We start from the raw sequence: 26,090 nt of genomic DNA on the forward strand, positions 1-26,090 counted from the left end.
GTGTATTTAAAATATTTCATATTTAAATTTATAATTAAGAACTTTATAGATGTTTAAGTAAAACAAGACAAAGAAAAGGAGGAGATGATAGGCTGGCAATAACAATAGTGTGGTCATGTCTTCAAGATGTTTTAGTTCGGGGCTTCCCTGGTGGCGCAGTGGTTGAGAATCTGCCTGCCAATGCAGGGGACACGGGTTCGAGCCCTGGTCTGGGAAGATATCACATGCCGCGGAGCAACTGGGCCCGTGAGCCACAACTACTGAGCCTGAGCGTCTGGAGCCTCTGCTCCGCAACAAGAGAGGCCGCGATAGTGAGAGGCCCGCGCACCACGATGAAGAGTGGCCCCCACTCGCCGCAACTGGAGAAAGCCCTCGCACAGAAACGAAGACCCAACACAGCCAAAAATAAAAATAATAAATAAATAATAAATTTTAAAAAAATTAAAAAAAAAAAAGATGTTTTAGTTCAATACAGCCTAAACATGTACAACCACAAAGGTTTGTCATCCCTTACTTATTAGTGTCTTCCAGAATTGAGTATAAATCCTTCTGTTTATACTCCATACCAATTAAACTTGTGGACAACATGGGATTCCATATAAGAAAACTGAAGTCCTTGAGGCTGTATTTCCCTGAATGGGTATATAGTAAAGATTAAAAAATGCTGGTTCACTGACTGAATCAATAAATAACTATCAAGGTGATTAAATAACCAAAATAGTACCAGTAAATGCACCACACAGTGGGGTGACAAGCTTAAGTGTCAGAATATAAAGTAACTTAAAATAAAAAAAAAAAAAGATATTCATAATTACCCTTGAAAATACTGTAGAAAATATCCATGGGTCTCACTGAGATTAAATATAGCATCTCACCTACTGTCTTGAAACCCTTTTTTTAATTTTCAGTTAAACAGCTATATAAAAAATGTAAAGAGTAGTTGTCTTGTATTTAGGAATGAAATTATAGTAAAACTATATCTTTAAATGTTATAATCACACCCAGGGAGAAGTCTATGCTATCAGAAGCATGAGAACCTGAAATTAAGGTTCTCCTGAGCAGATCTTTGTCTCCCATGTCAAAGTTGCTGTTGAAGTGTGCACTCAGTGAACAGAATAGTGGATAGAATCGTGTGCTATTAAATAATGGTTTATCTTTCATTTGTCTTTATAGACCAAGCAAGTATTGGTTTGGCCAAAAAGTTTGTTCAGGTTTTTCCGTAAGATGTTACAGAAAACCAGAACGAACTTTTTGGCCAACCAGTAGAAGTGATTTTACATGAGTTAATAGAGAATATGATGTGACCCAACTTTAAATGGAATTGTTTCATTATTACCAAAATAATCATAATTTACTAAAGCATGTAGAAACCTGTAATTTCACCAATTCAACATCATCCTAACATGCTCATATTAATGATTCCATGTTCATTTGTTTATTTTGGATCAATTCAAAAGAAGACAACATCTTCTAAAAACTTCACCACTACATTTAATTTCTATAAACTGCTGCACCTACACCTAAAAACTTCACAGTTTATCATAATTTTCTAAAGTGTGTGTGCCTGCCACATACTATATTCCAAAATGTCAACCCAGGAAACACACATTTTAAGAGCATGATACAGTGTTGTCTAAAGCCCTGATCCCTTCAGTATTTTTATGCCAAACTGAAGGCAGGTTTACCACATTTTCAAATGATAAGAGGCTCAGAGATATAGGAAATGTTTTCAAATAAAAAAAAGAGTTTGGAATGATATGATGAATAAAGCAACATGGAATTTAAAAGAACTAAATGTAAGGCCTTGGGCCTGAGTTGAAAAATCAACCCTCAAATAGAAGATGGGGGAGACAGATGTCAGGAACATCATATTTGAAAAAGAATTAGAAATTTCAATCAACAAGAAGTTCATCAGAGTAATGGGGTTGCTTGGCGCTTCATAGAGAAAACAAACCTTTTGTTGGGAATTTGTAAGCCCAAATATAGGAAAGTACTATAAACTCTAATAATATTACTAATTTGAGTGTATTAATATGTCATAGTTTGTACACATTTCAATGTAAGCCCATTTCAACAAATAAATTAATACATCCAAATATGGCTAAAAAATAGTGTTTCTGTTGTCTATTGCTGTACAAAATCCAGCCCCAAACTTAGTGGCTTAAGTGTATTATTTCCACAATTCTGTAGTATGGGAATTTAGTCAGGATTCTGCTGGGTGGTTCTTCTGCTCCAAATTGTGTCAGCTCTTGTCAATTCACTTTCAACTGCATTTAGCCTACACCTAGGCTGAACCAGAAGGTCCATTAAGTCTGGTGTCTCAGAGTCCTCCACATGGCCTCTCTCTCTCCACATGTTTATTATCTTATCATTTGTAGTCTAAGCCCGGATTTCACAGGTTCTCCATTATTGACATTTTGGGCTGAAAAATTTTTTGCTGGGATCTGTTCTCTTCTTTGTAGGATGTTTAGCAGAATCTTTGGCCTCTACCCACTAGATCTCAGAGGCAGCCTTTCCCTCTCTCCTTCCAGATGTGACAACCAAAAATATCTCCAGACATTGCCAAATGTCCCAAATACCTTCATTTCTTCTTTTGACGTACTTATTCATATTACTACCTCTTAGTGTTGTTGCAGATATTGAGATAATAAATGCAAAGCCCTGCATACAATTCCTGGTGTTTAGTAAATATTCAATAAATGTTTATTATTATTATTATTATTATTATTATTATTATTATTATTATTATCCTCACCTTCTACTTATGAATTTGCACAAGGTTCATTTTAAGGACAGTGATTATGAAATAATTTCCATTAGAATTTTGTAGCTCCTAAGGCTCTCTGCAAAATACCTGCTCCTACTTATGTTAACCTGGAAAAGGCTTCTCTCTCTGTGCAGCCTTGCCATCTTTGTTGTCAAAATGGAGGGCATGGTGTCCTAAACTAAGGTGTTTCATGGTGTTTTCCCTGCTGCTGTGGTGAGGAGAAATTGTGGTGGAAAAAATTACTTACCAATTTGAATCCAAACTGAAATCAGATTTTTTTCTGTTGAGTATCTGCATTATAACCATATTATTATCCATAATATTAATAATCATCTTGTTTTGATACAGCAGTTTAGGTTTTAACAAGTTACCTAAGTGCTTCTACTGCCCTATTAGAAGCATTGTATACATTTTTTTATGAAGTGGATTTATTCTTAAATAAGTAGTAAGACTAAATGAAATTTAAGTTGCCTAAATACTGAATGGCCATGATTTTATTTTAATCTGTTTGCATTTCTCAAGGTCTATTAATTCATATAAGGACCATTTAGAAATGAAGGAGGAGTGAGAATTTCATGAATTTAAGTCCAAGACAAATGTAGTTTTTTAAGGCATTAAAAATTATGTAAACATAATTTAATGGTAATTCTCTGTGAGAGGCAGTCCTTAATACACTTGAAAGGCACTCATTAAAATTCGCTTGAAATTGAACGATAAAATTCCAACAAAAATATCAAGTAAGTATCCAGGTGAAATCAGCTTTTGGTTCTGTTGGAAACTACTATCTACGCAGTAGGCTTTCAATCTTTTCTCAGATGTGTGGGATGGAAGTCTTATGTAAAACAAAACAGGGAAGAGGAAGAGAATTCAGTGTAGGGACTATGACAGGGTTGAAGAGCTGGCCAAAGTTCTGGAAATGTGATTTTCCCAAGAATGATAAGAACAAAGACATGTTTATAACAAATCCCTCAACGACATCTCAGATGTGGCAAAGTCTGGGACTAAAATGAACGAATTTTTAGCTGCATCCAGCATAGGATAGGATGTCTTTATACATTGATGGAATTGAAAGATGAAAAAGAAAAAAATCACCAACCTGCTCTTGGATAAATGAGAATACAATGAATAGAAGGCAACTAAGTTATTTTCAGGTAGTGTGTGCTCTAAAGAAATTTGACAGGAAGAGAGCTATAGTTAGAAGGTCAATATAAACCAGGAAGTCTCAAAGTGATTAAAAGAAGATCTTGGCTTAAGTTTGTCTCTTAGAAATCTTTTATACACAGGTTCCTTTCTGTTCAGCTATTTTAATAAATTAAGTATAATAATAATAATAATAATAAATTAGGACAGTCAGGTATTTTTTAGAGGATTTGGATAGACAAAACTTTCAGATTTCCCTACCCTACTATACACAAACTCTCTTTCTCCTTTTCCTTACTGTTTCTCATTAGTGTGACTTAAGAACCCAACACTCTACTGAAATTATTATCTTAAATATCTCAAAAACTATTCTTTGGAAAAATCCAATGTTCTTTCCTAATCTTCATTATCCTCAATATCTTTTAAAACACTAGATGCTTTTGCATTGTTTCTTTAAACCTTCTATCTGACAATTTTTGTTTTGTCATCTTCTCTGAATATTTATTTTACTATTAGTTAATAGTAATATCTGTTAATTTCCACCCATGTCCCATCCTTCATGCCTTTATTTCTGCCTATTCACTCCGTCAGAAAGATATCCACTATTGTTTCTTCAACTATTACTAACAGGAAGGTGAATTCCAAATCTAAATTCCAAAATATGAATCTAGTTATTTACATTCCAAAACTCTCTATAAAGTATGTCTGCTTAGATGACACATCTGTACTAACCAGGACAGGACAGACTCTGTTGCACAATAAATAAACCTTGAAGATTAGTGACAATAGAAAAAAAAGTTTTATTGCTACTCATGTCACACCAAACGTAGGGCAGATTGCTCTCTTCTAAACAGTGACTCAAGGATCCTGATCTTTTCCTTTTTAAACATGTGACATCCAGAGTAGACACAGATGTGGAAGTGGCATACATCCCTTCCTACCACATTCTATTGGTCAGAACCTAGTCACATGATCTCAACCTACTTTAGGACTCATAAATGTTGTCTTCATGTGAGCACAAAAGAAAAATCAAATGGGATTTGGTGAACAAAGAATATTTTCTCCATCACAACATTCTCACTCAAGCTCAGTTCAACTTAGATCTAACTCATCTTCCTCCACAAACTGCAGTTAACCAACTATTTCAAACTATTTCTAATAGTCATCCACTACTTTTCTTGAGTACCTCAAGCTTAAAAACATTACCTATAATGAATCTTTCTATTTTATTCCTTATATAAAGTTTGAAAGAGAAAGCCCACACACAGCAATGAAGACACAATGCAGCCAAAAATAAATAAATAATAAATAAATAAATTTATAGGACCCACTTCTACTTCTTCTATGAAATATTTTCCTCTATTCCAGGCCATGCTAATCCCTTAATTCCCTGTACTCAGTTTAGCACTTCACTGTTTTTTCTTGTTTTGTGTTAGATTTTTCTCCTAAGTTAGTAGATAAGCACTAATTCAGGACTCACAGGTTTTTTTCATGATTGCATAAGTTTACTCTTATATACTCATTTGTGTCCTAATTTTCTCTTACAGCACCTAGGAGAGTGATAAGCATATAGTCAATTCTAAATAAAAATGTTGCAAGATTCAGAAAATTAAATGATAAGACACCAAGAAGAGTTGTTTATTCTTGTGACACATGCTTCAATGAACATTTCCATTAATTCTATCAGGTTATTATTTTCCTGGGATATTGTCAGCAGTATATAAATATTTTACAGGACTCCTAAAAAGCTTCAATATGGTATAAGTATTCTTACCATAAACCTACATTAAGATATTTAATTAACTCAAAATATTACATAACACATTTACTCATTGTGTGGGCATTGGCAATTTCTGGGCAACTTCCATCTGTCTCCAATTCACCTCACCTACTTGCAGAATTTGGTATTTGTCCATTAAATTTTTCCTGAAGATTCAGGTCTCCCCTGAACATATACAGCTGTTCTCCTGGGTATTTGTGCTTTGGTCAAAGTCAGGTATGAGCTTTCAAGATTTGATGACATATGCCATTATTTCTGGCTGCTTATATGGTTTTTCAGCTTGTGACTCCCCATCACTAAATTTTTGATTGTTCAGCAGAAGTGACAAAAATCAAATTTACTTTGTGGACATATTTCTTTCTTTCTTTAAATCCTTTTTGTCTCTGGAGAGTTATTTTTTGTGCCCGTATGTTTCTCCATGAATTACTCTGCCCCTTGGTTCTCTCCTTCCTCTTTGGCACATTCTTATAAAAACTTCCATAACTCTCATTTTACTCTTAAATAAATACTTGAGTATAAAAACTTAGATCATCTATGCCTATATATACACACCTAAAATTAGTTGAATCACACCAAAATTATATCAGGACCTTTACAAACACCACTTTCTGTGCTATTGAAATAAACTGAAGTTTGTTCCACATATGTTAATCCATCAGGGCCTCTGGCTTCCCTATCATATGCATTATCTTCCATATTTTCCAAGCAGCCTGACAATGACGTGGAGACATCTAATGGAATCCCTATCCTATAAGAATATTGCTATTTTGTGAGTGATAAACTGGAAGAGACACTTGAGGAAAATCCTGTTTATAGGGTCTGATTTAAATATCTACAACTACCCAAGAAGGCAGGAAACACAGGATCTACTCCCAGCCCACAGACAAACAAATGAGGAATTTCAGGTTCCTCATTTGTAAAGTGACAGAGTCAGACCAGATGATATTTGAGGCCCGTTTACAATTTACTATGCTATATTTTTTTCATCATTGATATTCATTGTGATTTGCAAAGAGATGAGAATTTTGAGCAAAGCCTTTTGTTTTAATGTCTGTGCTCAGAAGTGCTGCTTATTGTGTTCAATGACTACTAATGAGGGGATTTAGATATTTCATAGGATGAGCGCCAGTGCTCACCAGGATCTTCCTTCTTCTGAGTTGAAGATCCAAGAATATTCTCAGATCTAAGGTTCATTCTTCAGAGTGATCATAGATAACAAGAACCAAAACTTTTTTTTTTTTTTTTTCAGAAAGCCAAGGTAATATAAACTAGCTTTGTAAACATGAATCACACATTTATCAGCTCACCAGGAATGTTTTCAACCATCTTGCCATCAAAACTTTCCTGGAAAGGGAACAGTATGATATATGTGTAAGCACTTTCTAAAATGAAAAGTTTTATTTAATAGTAGCAATTATACTGCTAAAGGTAACAAAACTCAATGAAAATGATAGTATTATGAATTAGGCTTTTGAACAGGGACGTGGGTCCTAAATCCTGCACCAGGGCTTATTATGTTTGTGTAGGTTAGCCTGGAAACCTACCAGCATATACAATCAGGCACCATGTTCATATATACATATGGATACATACAGCTCTGTCTGCTCCAGAAGCCTGGAACCAGTGATCATTCAGTAGAAACAAATGCACCTGGTACCTGGATCTTGGTTTCTAAACATTATTATCCAATCAAAGAAGCCAGAACACATTGGAGGAATGGCTGATACTAGTGCTTATGACACAGAAAATTAAGGATGAACCTGGAGCATGTTGTAGAGTCAAAAAGTAAGAAAATGTTAGAAGAAAAGAAAGAAAGAAAGGCAGCATTTTAGTTTTAACCCAAAGAATAAAATGAGGGAAACTGAGAATAAATTTAACAAATTAAAAAAAAAAAAAAACCCTGCTCATTAATATCCTAAAACCCTCCCCAAGATCATAGTGAAAGGTTCTCTTTAATGTTATATGAAGGGTAAAGAATTGGAGTCAGTAACCTTCATTTAAAATTTGGTTTTGATCCTTATAGTGTGTCTTTGGGAAGTTGTTTAGCCAAAGCCTTGATTTCCCAGTTTGTAGTATACATATATATATATATTTTTTCTGAGTTGTTATGAGTACCCCATGAGATAAGGCATACAAGAGCACTGTGAAACTATAAAGCAATATAAAAATATTAGATATTATCTATTAGCTTTATTAGCCTATAGCAGTAATTTTCAAAGCATGATCTGGGGACCCTAAGGGATTTCTAAAGCCATGTTGTGAAGTTCCAGAAAGCTAAATTACTTTCATAATAATCCTAAATTATTGTTTTTTTCATCCTCATTCTTTCATGAGCATAGAGTGGAGCTCCTCAGAGACCACGTGTTATGTGATGACATCATCATTCTAAAGAGTGTGTTTTGTTTTTCTTGTGTTTTAATGACTTCTCAGTCTTAATTTCTCATATGGTAAATATCAATAGACATAACTCATATAAACAAAAGGCTTTGGAGTTGTCAATTAATTTTTTAAATGTAAAGCTTTTTTGAGACCAAGAGATTTGAGAACCACTATTTTACCTCTTTATTATCTATTATAAAATAACTAAGGCAAATTTTAAAAATTAAAACTTTAAAAATTCAGTCTTTCTAGGGCATAATTTATTTTAGATTATTTGAATTACTGCTAAACTATTCTGAATGAAACTGAGCAGAAGCCTGTGGGGCCTTCCCAAGTATGAAAGTCCCTCCATGACCCATGCCTCTTGTTTGTAGCTGAATTCTCCCAGTCCTCCCCTGATTCAAAAAAAGAGCAGGTTCAAAGAGTTAATAATTCGGACAATAGAGTCACAGAATCTTTCAGTGTCTGATGCACATTCCTGAGTTGTTTTACAGATACTATAACTGCCACCACAGGGAAAAAGCTGACTACATGATGACCAGACAGTAGCCATGACATAAGCTGCTCCATCTTGAGCAGTACTGAATCTATGGCTAACACAGTTCCAAGAACTTGCCTCAAGGGAATGGGATTAACACTATTGCTCATAATAATCTGTATCTTTGTGGGCATCAAAATAATTGTGGCTTGTTCTGCCCATACATGTAATAGGGTAACTAAATTGTCAGCAAAGAGTTGCTACAGATCCATGTCGACGTATTCCACTCTAAGAATATGGCACCCTATGTCGGCATGAAGAAGTTACAGAAGACAAACCTTCACCCATAATTCCATAGAAATGGAATGATGTCTGACAGTGGGGATTTGTAAGCAGACCTTTGCAGGCAGCTCTTTGCAGGAAGCAGTTCTCTGCAGGACATCTTTTGTCTTATCAATTTAGCAAAGCTATCTTTAACTTAACTTTTACACCAGGTGCTTCTCCATGCTCTATTCATCTCTGGCCCAAGCACTCCTTTCAAATCTTATGATCACACAAAGTCTTGCTTAACCTGTTGATTCTTTCCTTAGATTAAAGAAGTAGATGAAGAATAAGTAATTAACAGATGACTAGATCATTTCCCCAGATTCCCCTTCAGTAATCTCATGAGCAAACTGTGTGAACAAGATATAATCTAAAGAAGGATCACAAGGAATCAACAAACCTGCATGCAGTGGGAGATAGGGAAGAATATGACCCCTTACCACAATGATTAACTGAGATCACTTCCCCTTTTTCCCTTTGAAAACTTTTATGGCTGAGCAGAATCTTGGGAGTTGGTTCTGGGACATGAGTCTACCTTCTCCCCAGGTTGCTGGCCTCTTGAATAAAGCAAACTTTTTGTTCTTACTAGCACTTGTCTCTCAAGTATTGATGTTCAACATTGAGCAGCCAAACCTGAGTTTGGTAACATGAATTTGAGAAATTGTTTCATTCAGTAAACAGAGGCTAGGGCCTAGTGTGTCTGAGATACTAAAATGCAAATGTGATCAGAACTTCTAACCCTGAGTCAAGTGAAGTGATACAGAGGCGTGAACAAGTAATTCTAAAACAAATATGAAGTGTCAAATACACTCAAATGCAGAGGCTTCCCTAAGGAGAGATTAGGGAGAATTATTAGGACAGGAAACATTTGAAATTAAACTTTAAGGAAGAGAAAAAGGAAAAAATCCAGAAATTGGATTTTCGTTCCAGGATTCCAAATATTCCAGAAATCAGAAATAATAACTAGCAATGGAATAGCAGCATAGAAGACCAAGGTTTCCTTAAGAGTGGCTAGAAATTTGTTGTAACTGATTTTCCTACCAAAAGTTATTTTGTTTGCCTGGTTTTACTATCATTCTTTAAAAGATTCCAACTGATGTCAAAATGAAAATATCATGAATGATGTGTGAGTAGAATTCAAAACAACAAGTATCTTTTTTTTTTTTTAAAGGATTTTTTAAACAGGAAAAGAAAGGAAGAAATAATAAAAGTTCTGTGTTTGTTTTCATGTCAGGTGTATAGTATCTTTATTTTGCTTATTGTATTAAAAGTTCTTTTCATGGCCAGCTCAAGTGAGCCATACACTTGTAGTTTGTCTTCTTTCCATATCTCAAATCATATTGTACTGAAGCTTCAAAGCTCTGTTTCTATTATTTCTTTCTTAAGAACTTGATAAAGACGGATGGGTTTACAGTACAGCAAAATATGATGCACATTTCACATGCTTTATCTTGTATTGAAAGAAAGAAGTAAATTATCCTTTGATGGCCAGCTGACTCCTTGCATGTGCGAAAAGAATGTTTCCCTCCTTTTCATACACCGTCTAAGCTTAATTATCTTCTTTTAACCCCAAATGTTTTGTTCTCTGGGGTTTAATAATCATTCAGTATTCTCAAATGTTATTTTTTCTTAAATGTACCATTGTCTTGCAATCAGTTTTAACTTTGTTCAGGTGTCCAGGTTTATAATATCAATGATAATTTTAAATCTTCAAAAATTTATTCTGTAAGACGTTTTGCTCACAAATTTTAACCCTTTAAAATTTTTCAAGTTGACAAAGAAAAGGGTAACATTCAGGACATCAGTGATTTAGTTAATTTTCATAAATAATTGTTTTGTAAATTTGGAAAAATACTATGACATTTAACAAAGGCCGAAGTGTCTTTTTTTTTTTTAAGTAAAATTTTATGTCCTAGATTAAACCATAACCAGTGATACACTCTACATTTCAAATATCAAAAATAGTTTCCAATTTATTTAGGTAATTATAGGCATAAGTTCACACAGGGTAATTGGTAATGTCAAGATCTTATTTAAGGAATTTCACTCTTTTTAAATTGATCATCTGCCTGAATAACATACTTACAGAACACAGATCCAACGAGAAAACCAGTGACCTATATATGATCCTTGATGCTGAAAAATGCAACTAATTGATTTACAGATTGCTATTGACAATCCAAAAACAAATGCTTAAATAAAGCAAGATGTTTTTGAATGTTAATATAATAATCATGATAGACAGTTCTTTATAATCAGAGACTAATCATTATTAATTCCCTTGACATTCACTGCAGTGATATTAATTATAACAAACTCTTTCGGCAAACATCAAATGTAGTCCAGAGCTCTAGAGCAAAATGTATTGCCATTTGAAATTCACTGCTGTACACCCACTGGGAATTGTGGCTATATTATCCAATTATGAGCATCTTATTAACCAAAGTGAATATTTTACTTTTCTGCAGATTAAAAAAAAAAATCATGTTTTTGAAATGTTTGATAATTATGCCCTATCTTTTTTCTCTTGGGTTCCATGACTTTGAAATTTTGTTTTACCTTAAAGAAAAAGTTTCTATTTTTTTATCTAGACTTTTCTTCCCAGATATCTCTATTTGATTTATGCATGTTCTCCTTTTTTTTCTTATTTTCCATGACTCATGAAGACTTAAAAAAAAAATGTTATAACCAATTAGCACATGCAGTAAATTGAATGGAAAGCAAACAATTTCTTCACTTTTGAAATTTAGTTGTAGAAGAAAACATAAGCACCCCATGAAATTCTGAATACTCTAAACTTGTCCTAATTCATTTTGTCTTGGGCATATAGGTTTTGTATATGGGCATATAAGTTTTGTTACTTCATCATGCTTTTGTTATTTTTTTCCCAATTGCTTTTTTGAGTAGGATCTTATTTTAGGGACAGTGATGTAGAAGGCATTCAGTCTTTGGAAACTGACAGAGTTCATGTTTATTTATTGAATGATCTGACAAAAAGATGGTATTCACTCTAAAAGGAGAATAAATTTTAGACATGTTCTAAGAACTAGCTCAGAGAATATGGTAGATGTTCAGCTCATGATGAGTAATCAGAACTAACATTTACTGATCACTCAATTTGTTTCAGACAACGTACAGTATACATGTATCATCTTATCTAATCTTTACAACAAGCCAGAAAAGAGAATTCTGAAATAAGAATGTTGTTCTAGGAATATTCCTTACTCCTAAGTTGTTTTGAGGAATTTTTGGCTGTGGGTTCCTCTGAGTTCCCTGTGTAAATGCATTCTTTCTTTCACCTCTCTTTCTTCTCCTCCTCCTTTCCTTCTTCTTGTTTTTTTAAATCTCCATCTCTCTCTGTCTCTTTGTCTGTCTGTCTGTCTCTCTTTTGTTACACCCTCCATCCCTCCCTCCCTCTTACTTCACCTCTATTGAGGTATAATTGATAAAAAGAAATCATATATATTTAAGGTGTATATATTGTAAAATGATCATCACAATCAAGATAACCAACATATCACATAATTCCATTTTCTTTCTTTCCTGTGTGTGTGTGTGTGTGTGTGTGTGTGTGTGTGTGGTGAGAACAGTTAAATTCATCCTCATCAAATTTCAAGTGTAAAATACAGTAGTACAGAGCTTCCAGCATGTCCTAACTGACTGAATTTAGCATCACGCTGTGATCTCAAGTCTATGCAGAGCTACCTGGTATGGAAACATTCATTCTCTTTTGGGCATGGACTATTCTCCTAACCACCTCCATCACTCTGCCACTTCTTTTTCTACTTTTAAGAGTGAAAGTAAAAAAAGAAGTAAAATGAATAAAGTAAAATAAGCTAAAAGATCACCCCATAAAATGGCAATGATAAAGTAGTAAAAATATGCAGCTATAGTAAACACACACACACACACACACACACAAAACCCCATGTAGACAAAACTGTAAAAGCTGTAAAAGAGAACTAACCTGACTCCATATTGGATCTATTCCTTTAGCACTAACCTTTGTGATCAGTTGCTTGTGTTTAGTTATGCTGGCTCTGCACCTTAGTAAAAGAATGTTGCCTATAGCCTGAAATATACGAAATAGCCTTTTCTCAAGGTTCTGCCTGCCAGGCTTGACCTTTAAAGAATAACACTTTTCATTTATATAGAGACAAAAAGTTGTGGAACAGAGAATAATATTTGTCTTGCTAGATGTTTACAAAAACATTGTGACCAAACCTACATGCATAATATTTGTCTTGCTAGATGTTTACAGAAACATTGTGACCAAACCTACATGGACAGCTGCAAGAACAAAGGATTATCACACCCATTCTTGTGTCTGGCCAGCACCCAGAAGTTTGCAACAGCCAGACACACCCCCTCCTCTTTTAGTATAAAAGAAGCCTGAATTCTAACGTGGGTAGGATGGTTCTTTGAGAGACTAGTTTCCTCTCCATCTTTGACATCTGCTAGCTTTCCAAATAGTTTCTATTCCCTGCCCCAATACCTAGTCTCTCAATTTATTGACCTGTCATGTGGTGAGGAGTATGAACTTGGACTTGGTAACAAAACCAATTTAGATGATCAACTAGGGCCACTCACTTAAATCTAAAATTACTGAAAACAGAGACATTTTGAGCTGACTGATTGTTCAAAGAAGGAGCACTTCTTGTAGGAGTACTCCTAGTCAGTAGTAGTTGCCACTGTTCTCCTCTTGCTCTTTTTTCTTCTGCCTTCCTCTAATTCTCCCAGCTGATTTTCCCCTTAGTGAAGCTGAGTCTTGCCCCAGAGGTTACTGGTTTATGCTATTAATTCCCACAATTGGCACTAAACTTGTAGTGACTGTACAGGAATCTCAGTGAATGAGGAAGAACTGTGGTATCTTGGAGACATATTCTGCTTCTTCAAGAAAATAATTCTTGTGCATATAGTTACACCAGAGGTTTCTTCTTTTTAGGATCCTATAAGGTTATGAGTTGGGAGAAAACACTAGTGATCATTCAGTTCAATGAATCACTGTGAGGATTAATAAATGAGGTGTAGGGGGAAAAAATGACAAGTCATACCAAATCCCAGAGCTGACTGGTGGTTAAGACAGCACTAGAGTCCAGTTTTTCTTGTTTCAAAAGCACTTTGTGTAAATGACAGGTCATTCTGAGGAAAACGCTTGTATATTAATAGCTGTTAGTATTTTCCCTTTCTCAATTCTTTCTTGAAATGTTGGGAAGACATATTCTGACACCAGCACCTTAGTGTATCTCATTCTTATCCAATGGTTCTATTCTCACTTGTGACTTTTTGGTTTCAGGAAAATGTGTTCTAATGTGTTCCTTTAGTTTTATTAACTGCATTACACTCCACATTTTAAAGTAAAAAAAGTCTGCCATTTTATACCTGGTTAACTGCTTGAATTTTCCAATTCCAAATATTTCCTGAAGACTTGTGCCTATTCTGCATAACAATAAACAGCACCTCATTATAGTAATCCTAAGGTAATCAGAGTCTGCTCAAACAAGTACAGAAAGAAGAGGTTGCATTTACTGAGAGTACTGAGAGTTTGAACACACATTTTGAGATAAAATCTTGTGCTCCTCAATGTCCAGTCTCAGTTTTAGACTTCATTAAATTAATATGCAGGAATGTCAAGGAGGAATCATTACAGTTGGAAAGGAGGCAGAAACATTAAGGAAGACAATGTAAGTAGCTATGTGTAAGCATATTAGAATCTTATGGGCCTGGGTTTGAAGTCTGGTTTTACCACTCAATACCCATGGGACCTTGAATAAGAATCTTAAGCTTTCTGGGTGATTTTATATATATATTATATATATATAATATATTATAAATATAATATATTTATATAATATATAATATATTATACATAATATATTATATATAATATATAATATACTATATATTTATATATAATTTATTAATATATATATTTATATTTATAAATGTTAACATTAACTACTATATTACTAATTATTATTAAAGAATTTGTTCTCAAGAAACATAGAATGTGAGGTTTTCTGACTCTGATTTAAATCTTGTCTCCACTGTTTGATTTTACATTAATTACATAATTGGTTTCCAAGTGTTTTTTTAAAACCAAGGGTTTTGCTTTCAAACAAGTGATAGCAAGTTACTTGTTTCTATTTACTTAGGATGATGCTAATATTTATTTTCATGTCTTTAATATATTTTATTAAATCATTTACTGAATTACTATTTGTTTGATAGAACTGATAAGATTTTACCAGATCCATATATGAAGGATATCAGATTGCCCTCTTTTAAGAAGAAATGCACATACATAACTAGGTGCGTCTTTCTGGGTATGAAAGCACAAGTGGGATATTTTTAAATCTAACTAACTGACTTGAGAAGACTTTTAGGATGCCATTCAACCTTGAATAAAACTCAACAATATTTAGTACAAATTAAATAATTAATGGAATATAACCATCTTTGCCTCTGATTCCTCTCTTTCACCTAAATAGCTATATTACTCAACTTTATATCCAATGCTATAGGTCCCTTATATGAATGAATCTAGCTATGACTTGACACTGAATTCAGTTCCAGGTTAATTATGGGACTTGTGACTTTCTGGGCATTCTGCAAATGCTGAACTCCATTTGCAGGTCTGCAAGTTGAAAGTCAGACTGTTGGTGACCTTCAAGATGACAGATGTGTAAGATATAAAGATCACCTTCCTCCCCACAAATACATCAAAAATACTTCACATGTGGAACAACTCCTACAGAACACCTACTGAACACTGGTAGAAGACCTCAGACTTCCAAAAAGGCAAGAAAATCTTCACGAACCAGGGTAGGGCAAAAGAGAAAAAAAAGAGACATAGGAATAGGGATGGGACCTGCATCTCTGGGAGGGAGCTGTGAAAGAGGAAAAGTTTCCACACATTATGAAACCCCCTCACTGGCAGGGACAGTGTGGGGACATTTGGAGCCACAGAGGAGAGTGCAGCAACAGGGGTTCAAAGGGCAAAGTGGAGAGATTCCCACACAGAGGATCAGTGCTGACCAGCACTCACCAGCCTGAGATGCTTGTGTGCTCACCCACTTGAGTGGGTAGGGGCTGGGAGCTGAGGCTCGGGCTTCAGAGGTCAGACCCCAGGGAGAGGAGTGGGGTTGGCTGTGTGAACACAGCCTGAGGGGACTAGTGTGCCACAGCTAGCCAGGAAGGAGTCCAGGAAAAAGTCTGGACCTGCTGGAGAGGTTAGAGATGATTGTTTCAGGGTACAGGAGGAGGGGTGCCCACAGATGGCAGAGCACCACCTAAGCGAGCTCCAGAGACAGGTGCAAGCCACAGCTATCATCTCCGACACCAGAGGCAGGCACAGACCATTGCCACTGCCACTGTTGCCACCAACGGTACTGCGTGCAAGCCCAGGTCACCACCCACACCCTCCTGGGAACCTGTGTAGCACACCTCTGTCAGGGTTCTGTGATCCAGAGCCAATTTTCCTAGAAGAACACAGCATGCCTCAGGGTGTTGCAACTGCACACTGGCTTCTGCTGCAGCAGACATGTCCCACATCCAAATTGTGACTACCCTACCCCTCCATCTTCCCAGCCTGAGCAAGCAAGAGAGCCCTAATCAGCCGATGCTTCAACTCCCTCCTTTCTGGGTGGGTAAAAGACACCTAAGGGCAGCCTACATGCAGAGGCAGGGCCAAAACCAAAGCTGAACCCCAGGAGCTGCGTGAACAAAGAAAAGAAAGGGAAATTTCCCTATGCAGCCTCATGAGCAGTGGATTAAATCCCCACAATCAGCTTGGTATACCCTGCATTTGTGGAATACCTGAATAGAAAACAAATGCTCCCAAAATTGAGGTGGTGGACTGAGGCGGCAGCTGTGGACTTGGGGTTTGCTTTCTGTGTTTGGTTTGTTTTTGGTTTTATGTTTATCTGAGTTTAGTTTTTAGTGTTTGTTTTCATTTGTGGGTTTGTTTATTGGTTTGGTTGCTCTCTTCCTTTTTTTTTTCCTCTTTGTGTGAGTGTGTGTGTGTATGTTTCTTTGTGTGATTTTGTCTGTTTAGTTTTGCTTTTAGCATTTGTTTTGGGGTTCTGTCTATTCAGTTTTCTTTTTTTCTTCCTTTTCTTCCATGCCATGTGGCTGGCAGGGTCTTTGTGCTCTAGTCAGGTGTCGGGCCTGAGCCTCCGAGGTTGGAGAGCTGAGTCCAGGACGTTGGACCAAGATAGACCTCAGGCCCCATGTAATATTAGTTGGTGAGAGCTCTCCCAGAGATCTCTGTCTCAACACTAAGACCTGCTCCACCCAATGGCCAGCAAGCTCTGGTGCTGGATACTGCATGCCAAACAACTAGAAAACAGGAACACAACCCCCCCCATTAACAGAAAGGCTGCCTAAACTCATACTGAGTTCACAGACACCCCCAAACAGACCACCAGATGTGGCCCTGCCCACGAGAGGGACAAGATCCAGCCACACCCACCAGAACAGAAACACCAGTCCCACACACAAGGAAACCTACACAAGCCACCGAACCAACCTCACTCACTGGGGACAGACAGAAGAAGTAAGAGGATCTATGAACCTGCAGCATGCAAAAAGGAGACCCCAAACACAGTAAGTTAAAAAAAAATGGGAAGACAGAGAAATATGCAGCAGATGAAGGAGCAAGGTAAAAACCCACTAGACCAAACAGTGAAGAGGAAATAGGCAGTCTACCTGAAAAAGAATTCAAAGTAATGATAGTAAAGATGATCTCAAATCTCAGAAATGGAATGGAGAAAATACAAGAAACGTTTAACAAGGACCTAAAAGAACTAAAGAGCAAACAAACAATGTAGAACAATACAATAAATGAAATTAAAAATACTCTAGAAGGAACCAATAGCAGAATAACTGAGGCAGAAGAATGGAAAAGTGACCTGGAAAATAGAATATTGGAAATAACTGTCGCAGAGCAGGATAAATAAAAAAGCATAAAAAGAATTGCAGACTGTCTCAGAGACCTCTGGGACAACATTAAATGCACGAGCATTTGAATTATAGGGGTCCCAGAAGAAGAAGAGAAAAAGAAAGGGATGGAGAAAATATTTGAAGAGATTATAGATGAAAACTTGCCTAACATGGGAAAAGAAATAGTCAAGTGCAGAAAGCACAGAGAGTACCATAGAGGATAAATCCAAGGAGAAACACGTCAAGACACATATTAATCAAATATCAAAAATTAAATACAAAGAAAAAATATTAAAAGCAGCAAGAGAAAAGTAAAAAATAACACAAAAGGGAATCCCCATAACGTTAAAAGCTGATCTTTCATCAGAAGCTCTGCAAGCCAGAAGGGAGCGGCAGGACATATATAAAGTGATGAAAGGGAAAAATCTGCAATGAAGATTACTCTACCGAGCAAGGATCTCATTCAGATTTGATGGAGAAATTAAAACATTTAAAGACAAGTCAAAGTTAAGAGAATTCAGCACCACCAAACCAGCTTTACAACAAATGCTAAAGGAACTTCTCTAGTCAGGAAACACAAGAGAAGGAAAAGACCTACTATAATAAACCCAAAACAATTAAGAAAATGGTAATAAGAACATACATATTGATAATTACCTTAAAAGTGAATGGATTAAATGCTCCAACCAAAAGACACAGACTGGCTGAATGGATACAAAAACAAGACCCGTATATATGCGGTTTACAAGAGACCCACTTCAGACCTAGGGACACATACAGAAAAAGTGAAGGGATGGAAAAATATATTCTATGCAAATGGAAATCAAAAAAAGCTGGAGTAGCAGTTCTCATATCAGACAAAATAGACTTTAAAATAGACTATTACAAGAAACAAAGAAGGACACTACATAATGATCAAGGGAGCAATCCAAGAAGAAGATATAACAATTATAAATATTTATCCAACCAACATAGGAGCATCTTAATACATAAGGCAAATGCTAACAGCCTTAAAAGAGAAAATCGACAGTAACACAAAAATAGTAGGGGCTTTTAACACCCCACTTACATCAATGGACAGATCATCCAAAATGAAATTAAATAGGGAAATACAAGCTTTAAATGACATATTAGAACAGATGGACTTAAATGATATTTATAGGACATTCCATCCAAAATCAACAGAATACACTTTCTTCTCAAGTGCATATGGAAGATTCTCCAAGATAGATAATATCTTGGGTCACAAATCAAGCCTTGGTAAATTTAAGAAAATTGAAATTGTATCAAGTATGTTTTCTGACCACAATGCTATGAGACTAGATATCAATTACAGGGAAAAAAAACTGTAAAAAATACAAGGACACAGGGGCTAAACAATATGCTACTAAATAACCAAGAGATCACTGGAGAAATCAAAGAGGAAATCAAAACATATGTAGAAACAAATGACAATGAAAACATGATGACCCAAAACCTATGAGATGCAGCAAAAGCAGTTCTAAGAGGGAAAATTATAACAATACAATCCTACCTCAAGAAACAAGAAACATCTCAAATAAACAACCCAACCTTACACCTAAAGCAATTAGAGAAAGAAAAAAAAAAAAAAAAAACACAAACAAACCAAAGTTCGCAGAAGGAAAGAAATCATAAAGATCGGATAAGAAATAAATGAGAAAGGAATGAATGAAACAATAGAAAAGATCAATACAACTAAAAGCTGGTTCTTTGAGAAGTTAAAAAAATTGATAAACAATTAGCCAGACTCATCAGGAAAAAGAGGAAGAAGACTCAAAACAACAGAATTAGAAATGAAAAAGGAGAAGTAACAACTGAAACTGCAGAAATACAAAGGATCATGAGAGACTACCACAAACAACTATATGCTAATAAAATGGACAACCTGGAAGAAATGGAGAAACTCTTAGAAAAATACAACCTTCCAAGACTGAAGGAGGAAGAAACAGACAATATGAAGAGACCAATCACAAGCACTGAAATTGAAACTGTGATTAAAAATCTTCCAACAAACAAAAGCCCAGGACCAGATGGCTTCACAGGCGAATTCTCTCAAAGTTTTAGAGAAGAGGTAACACCTATCCTTCTCAAATTCTTCCAAAATATAGCAGGAGAGGAACACTGCCAAACTCATTCTACAAGACAACAATTAGCCTTATACCAAAACCAGACAAAGATGTCAGAAAAAAAGAAAACTACAGGCCAATATCACTGATGAACATAGATGCAAAAATCCTCAACAAAATACTAGTAAACAGAATCGAACCATATTAAAAGGATCATACACCATGATGAAGTGGGGTTTACCCCAGGAATGCAAGGATTCTTCAATGTACACAAATCAATCAATGTGATACACCATATTAACAAGGAGAAAAAACCATATGATCATCTCAATAGTTGCAGAAAAAACTTTTGACAAAATTCAAAACCCATATGATAAAAACTCTCCAGAAAGTGGCCATAGAGGGAAACTACCTCAACATAATAAAGGCCATATATGACAAACCCACAGCCAACATCATTCTCAATGGTGAAAAACTGAAACCATTTCCCCTAAGATCAGGAACAAGACAAGGGTGCCCTCTCTCACCACTATTATTCAACATAGTTTTGGAAGGTTTAGCCATGGCAATCAGAGAAGAAAAATAAATAAAAGGAATCCAATTTGGAAAAGAAGAAGTAAAACTATCACTGTTTGCAGACGACATGATGCTATACATAGAGAATCCTAAAGATGCTACCAGAAAACTACTAGAGCTACTCAATGAATTTGGTAATGTAGCAGGATACAAAATTAATACACAGAAATCTCTTGCATTCCTATACACTAGCAATGAAAAATCTGAAAGACAAATTAAGGACACACTCCCATTTACCATTGCAAAAAAAGAATAAAATACCTAGGAATAAACCTACCTAAGGAGACAAAAGACATGTATGCACAAAACTACAAGACAGTGATGAAAGAAATCAAAGATGATACAAACAGTTGGAGAGATATACCTTGTCCTTGGATTGGAAGAATCAACATTGTGAAAATAACTATATTACACAAAGCAATCTACAGATTCATGCAATCCCTATCAAACTACCAATGGCATTTTTCACAGAAGTAGAACAAAAATTTTTACAATTTGTATGAAAACACAAAAGACCCTGAATAGCCAAAGCAATCTTGAGAAAGAAAAACGGGGCTGGAGGAATCAGGCTCCCAGACTTCAGACTATATTACAAAGCTACAGTAATGAAAACAGTATTCTACTGACACAAAAACAGAAATACAGATCAATGGAACAGGATAGAAACCTAGAGATAAACTCATACATATATGGTCACCTTAACTTTGACAAAGGAGGCAAGATATACAATGGAGGAAAGACAGCATCTTCAATAAGTCGTGCTGGGAAAACTGGACAGCTACATGTAAAAGAATGAAATTAGAACACTTCCCAACACCATACACAAAAATTAACTCAAAATGGATTAAAGACCTAAACGTTAGGCCAGACATTATAAAACTCTTAGAGGAAAACATAGGCAGAACACTGAATGACATAAATCACTGCAAGATTCTTTTTTGACCCACCTCCTAGAGTAATGGAAATAAAAACAGAAATAAGCAAATGGGACCTAATTAAACTTAAAAGCTTTTGCACAGCAAAGGAAACCATAAACAAGATGAAAAGACAACCCTCAGAGTGAGAGAAAAAATTTGCAAATGAAGCAACTGACAAAGGATTAATCTCCAAAATACCAAAATACACAAGCAGCTCATGCAGCTCAATATCAAAAAAAAAAAAACAAACCCATAATCCAGAAATGGGTGGAAGACCTAAATAGACATTTCTCTAAAGAAGATATACGCATTGCCAACAAACCCATGAAAGGATGCACAACATCACTAATCATTAGAGAAATGCAAATCAAAACTAACATGAGGTATCACCTCACACTGGTCCGAATGGCCGTCATTAAAAGAATCTACAAACAAGAAATGCTGGAGAGGGTGTGGAGAAAAGGGAACCCTCTTGCACTGTTGGTGGGAATGTAAATTGATACAACCACTATGGAGAACAGTATGGAGGTTCCTTAAAAAACTGCAAATAGAACTACCATATGACCCAGCAATCCCACTACTGGGCATATACCCTGAGAAAACCATAATTTAAAAAAGAGACATGTACCACAATGTTCATTCCGGTACTTTTTACAATAGCCAGAACATGGAAGCAACCTAAATGTCCATTGATGAATGGATAAAGAAGATGTGGCACATATATACAATGGAATATTAATCATAAAAAAATGAAAATGAGTTATTTGTAGTGAGATGGATGGACCTAGAATCTGTCATACAGAGTGAAGTAAGTCAGAAATAGAAAAACAAATACCGTATGCTAACACATATATATGAAATCTAAAAAAAAAAGTGCTGATGCTGAACCTAGTGGCAGGACAGGAATAAAGACACAGACGTAGATAATGGGCTGAAGACGTGGGGGGGGGGAGGGGAAGCTGGGACGATGTGAGAGAGTAGCATTGACATATATACACTACCAAATGTAAAATAGATAGCTAGTGGGAAGCAGCCACTGTAGCACAGGGAGATCATCTCAGTGCTTTGTGACCACTTAGAGGGGATGGATAGGGAGGTTCAAGAGGGAGGGGATATGGTGATATATGTATACATATAGCTGATTCATCGTTTTATACAGCAGAACCTAACACAGCAATGTAAAGCAATTATACTCCAATAAAGAGGTAAACAAAAAAAGAAAGAATGAAAGTCAGCCTGTGGTTCTGTCTTTGCTTACATACTTGCAGAATCATGAATGTACAGAGGATAGAAGAAGTAAAAACAAAACAGAGCAAAACAGAAGACTATCTTTCTTCATTGAGTATTTTAATCTTCGGATTTAGAAATTTAAGCTTTTGGAGATGAACAGGAGGAGCCTGGAAGGGCTGAAGGATTTAATGATGAGACAGGTAACAATAAGTATAACTTTACTTGGTGATCTACATAAGAGATTTATTTAGCTCACTAATCTCTAGCTGATATCAGGACAGCAGAAATTTATTCATATTCTTGGGGTCATAGTAAGGGATGATGCCCTTACTGCTCTTTTACCTCTTACTAAGGTTTTTTGTTTGGTTGTTTTTTTGTGGGTTATTTTTTTTTTTTGTCTCCCAAGGAATTGTGTCTTAGAACTTTTGAGATTCTATCAAAATCAGCTTACCCAGGCTTTTATCAAGAGGTTGGCTGCATTCACTGTTAGCTTCCTACTTGGTAGCTGTGTTAAGTCTCAAAAAATGAAAGTTAAACTGTTTTACTCTCCTGCCCCCTATTTTAAAATTCTTCCAGTAATTTCTATATTGTCCAGCTCTTTGTAGGTCAGGCAAAGCCTTCCATAATCTGGCCCTTGCTCATCTCTAGTAACATATTTTGCTACATTCGTTGTTGAGTCCCCACTCAACCACTCTCAACCTCTTGCAGTTCTCTTTGCCAACTCATGCTTGCATACCTGCTTTATGGTATTCCTCTTTAGAAACTCATTCCCACCTTTATCCAATGCCTATTTAATTTGTAACTTCAGCCTTAGTATAACCTCCTCCATTAAGCCCTTTCCACGGGAAGAAGTAAGCAGTCCTTCTTTGTTTTCCTCTACTGTACATATGCCACAATAGCAGCACCTACAATACTCACCATAATTATCTTTTTTTTTTTTTTTATTTTTACAAGGGATAAATAGACTGACACCAAGCATTGTACATGGATGACCACAACAAAAGCAACAATGATTGCAATTACCAAACATGAAACACACTCATACTATGTCATAATATTGACATTCAGTCCAGTAATCCTCCACTGTAACAGCTCCTTTACTTTGCAGTGAAAATTGATTTGTATATTCTTTGCCTCTGAGTCCTTGTGGGATTTTTTTTTTTTAAATTCAGACAGAAAGTCACAAAAATTATACTCATCCTCATCAGTTCACTCAGTCCCATGTAATTAATTTTTTTTTTCATCTTGATCTTTTGTTAGCACTTTTATGAGTTCATCAGTTTTTCATTAGAGTTCTGAAAATGCTTATTCATTCAGTTCAGCAGTACAGTCAGTTACCAGAAACCTGTACTTCTCAGAGTCTTTTCCATAAATTTCTTGAAGATGAAGCCCTTTTATAGGAACATATTTGCAAAATCATCAGAGTACACCCAGAACTGTCTGTAAATGACAAAAGACTTAAAAATGACCACGGTTAAAGATTTGATGAAAGTTCATAATAATGCAGTTGACAAGAAAATTAGTTATTTCTGAGATATACATTTTAAAGTAATAACTAGGATTATTACTTATAACATTATACCAGAACATATAAGATTTTTAGAAATTTCATGTAATGTCTGAAACATTTATATTAACATATTTCCATACATATTTCCATACAAATACAAATATAAGATTTTTAGAAATTTCATGTAATGTCTGAAACATTTATATTAACATATTTCCATACAAATAACCCAATGAAAGTTTAGTATTAGTTGTTTTGTTTGTTTTTTTATACTGCAGGTTCTTATTAGGCATCAATTTTATACACATCAGTGTATACATGACAATCCCAATCGCCCAATTCAGCACACCACCATCCCCACCTCACCACAGTTTTCCCCCCTTGGTGTCCATATGTCCATTCTCTACATCTGTGCCTCAACTTCTGCCCTGCAAACTGGCTCATCTGTACCATTTTTCTAGGTTCCACATACATGCATTAATATACGATATTTGTTTTTCTCTTTCTGACTTACTTCACTCTGTATGACAGTCTCTAGATCCATCCACGTCTCAACAAATGACTCAATTTCATTCCTTTTTATGGCTGAGTAATATTCCATTGTATATATGTACCACAACTTCTTTATCCATTCGTCTGCTGATGGGCATTTAGGTTGCTTCCATGACCTGGCTATTGTAAATAGTGCTGCAATGAACATTCGGGTGCATGTGTCTTTTTGAATTACGGTTTTCTCTGGGTATATGCCCAGTAGTGGGATTGCTGGGTCATATGGTAATTCTATTTTTAGTTTTTTAAGGAACCTCCATATTGTTCTCCATAGTGGCTGTATCAATTTACATTCCCACCAACAGTGCAAGAGGGTTCCCTTTTCTCCACACCCTCTCCAGCATTTGTTGTTTGTAGATTTTCTGATGATGCCCATTCTAACAGGAGTGAGGTGATACCTCATTGTAGTTTTGATTTGCATTTCTCTAATAATTAGTTATGTTGAGCATCTTTTCATGTGCTTCGTGGCCGTCTGTATGTCTTCTTTGGAGAAATGTCTATTTAGGTCTTCTGCCCATTTTTGGATTGGGGTGTTTGTTTCTTTGATATTGAGCTGAATGAGCTGTTTATATATTTTGGAGATTAATCCTTTGTCCATTGATTCGTTTGCAAATATTTTCTCCCATTCTGAGGGTTGTCTTTTCGTCTTGTTTATGGTTTCCTTTGCTGTGCAAAAGCTTTGAAGTTTCATTAGGTCCCACTTGTTTATTTTTGTTTTTATTTCCATTACTCTAGGAGGTGGATCAAAAAAGATCTTGCTGTGATTTATGTCAAAGAGTGTTCTTCCTATGTTTTCCTCTAAGAGTTTTATAGTGTCCAGTCTTATATTTAGGTCTCGAATCCATTTTGAGTTTATTTTTGTGTATGGTGTTAGGGAGTATTCTAATTTCATTCTTTTACATGTAGCTGTCCAGTTTTCCCAGCACCACTTATTGAAGAGACTGTCTTTTCTCCATTGTATATCTTTGCCTCCTTTGTCATAGATTAGTTGACCATAGGTGCGTGGGTTAATCTCTGGGCTTTCTATCTTGTTCCATTGATCTATGTTTCTGTTTTTGTGCCAGTACCATATTGTCTTGACTACTGTAGCTTTGTAGTATAGTCTGAAGTCAGGGAGTCTGATTCCTCCAGCTCCATTTTTTTGCCTCAAGACTGCTTTGGCTATTCGGGGTCTTTTGTGTCTCCATACAAATTTTAAGATGATTTTTTCTAGCTCCGTAAAAAATGCCATTGGTAACTTGATAGGGATTGCATTGAATCTGTAGATTGCTTTGGGTAGTATACTCATTTTCACAATGTTGATTCTTCCAATCCAAGAACATGGTACATCTCTCCATCTGTTGGTATCATCTTTAATTTCTTTCATCAGTGTCTTATAGTTTTCTGCATACAGGTCTTTTGTCTCCCTAG

Source organism: Eschrichtius robustus, chromosome 20 (genome assembly GCF_028021215.1).
Source record: "Eschrichtius robustus isolate mEscRob2 chromosome 20, mEscRob2.pri, whole genome shotgun sequence".
NCBI classification, from domain to species: Eukaryota; Metazoa; Chordata; class Mammalia; order Artiodactyla; family Eschrichtiidae; genus Eschrichtius; species Eschrichtius robustus.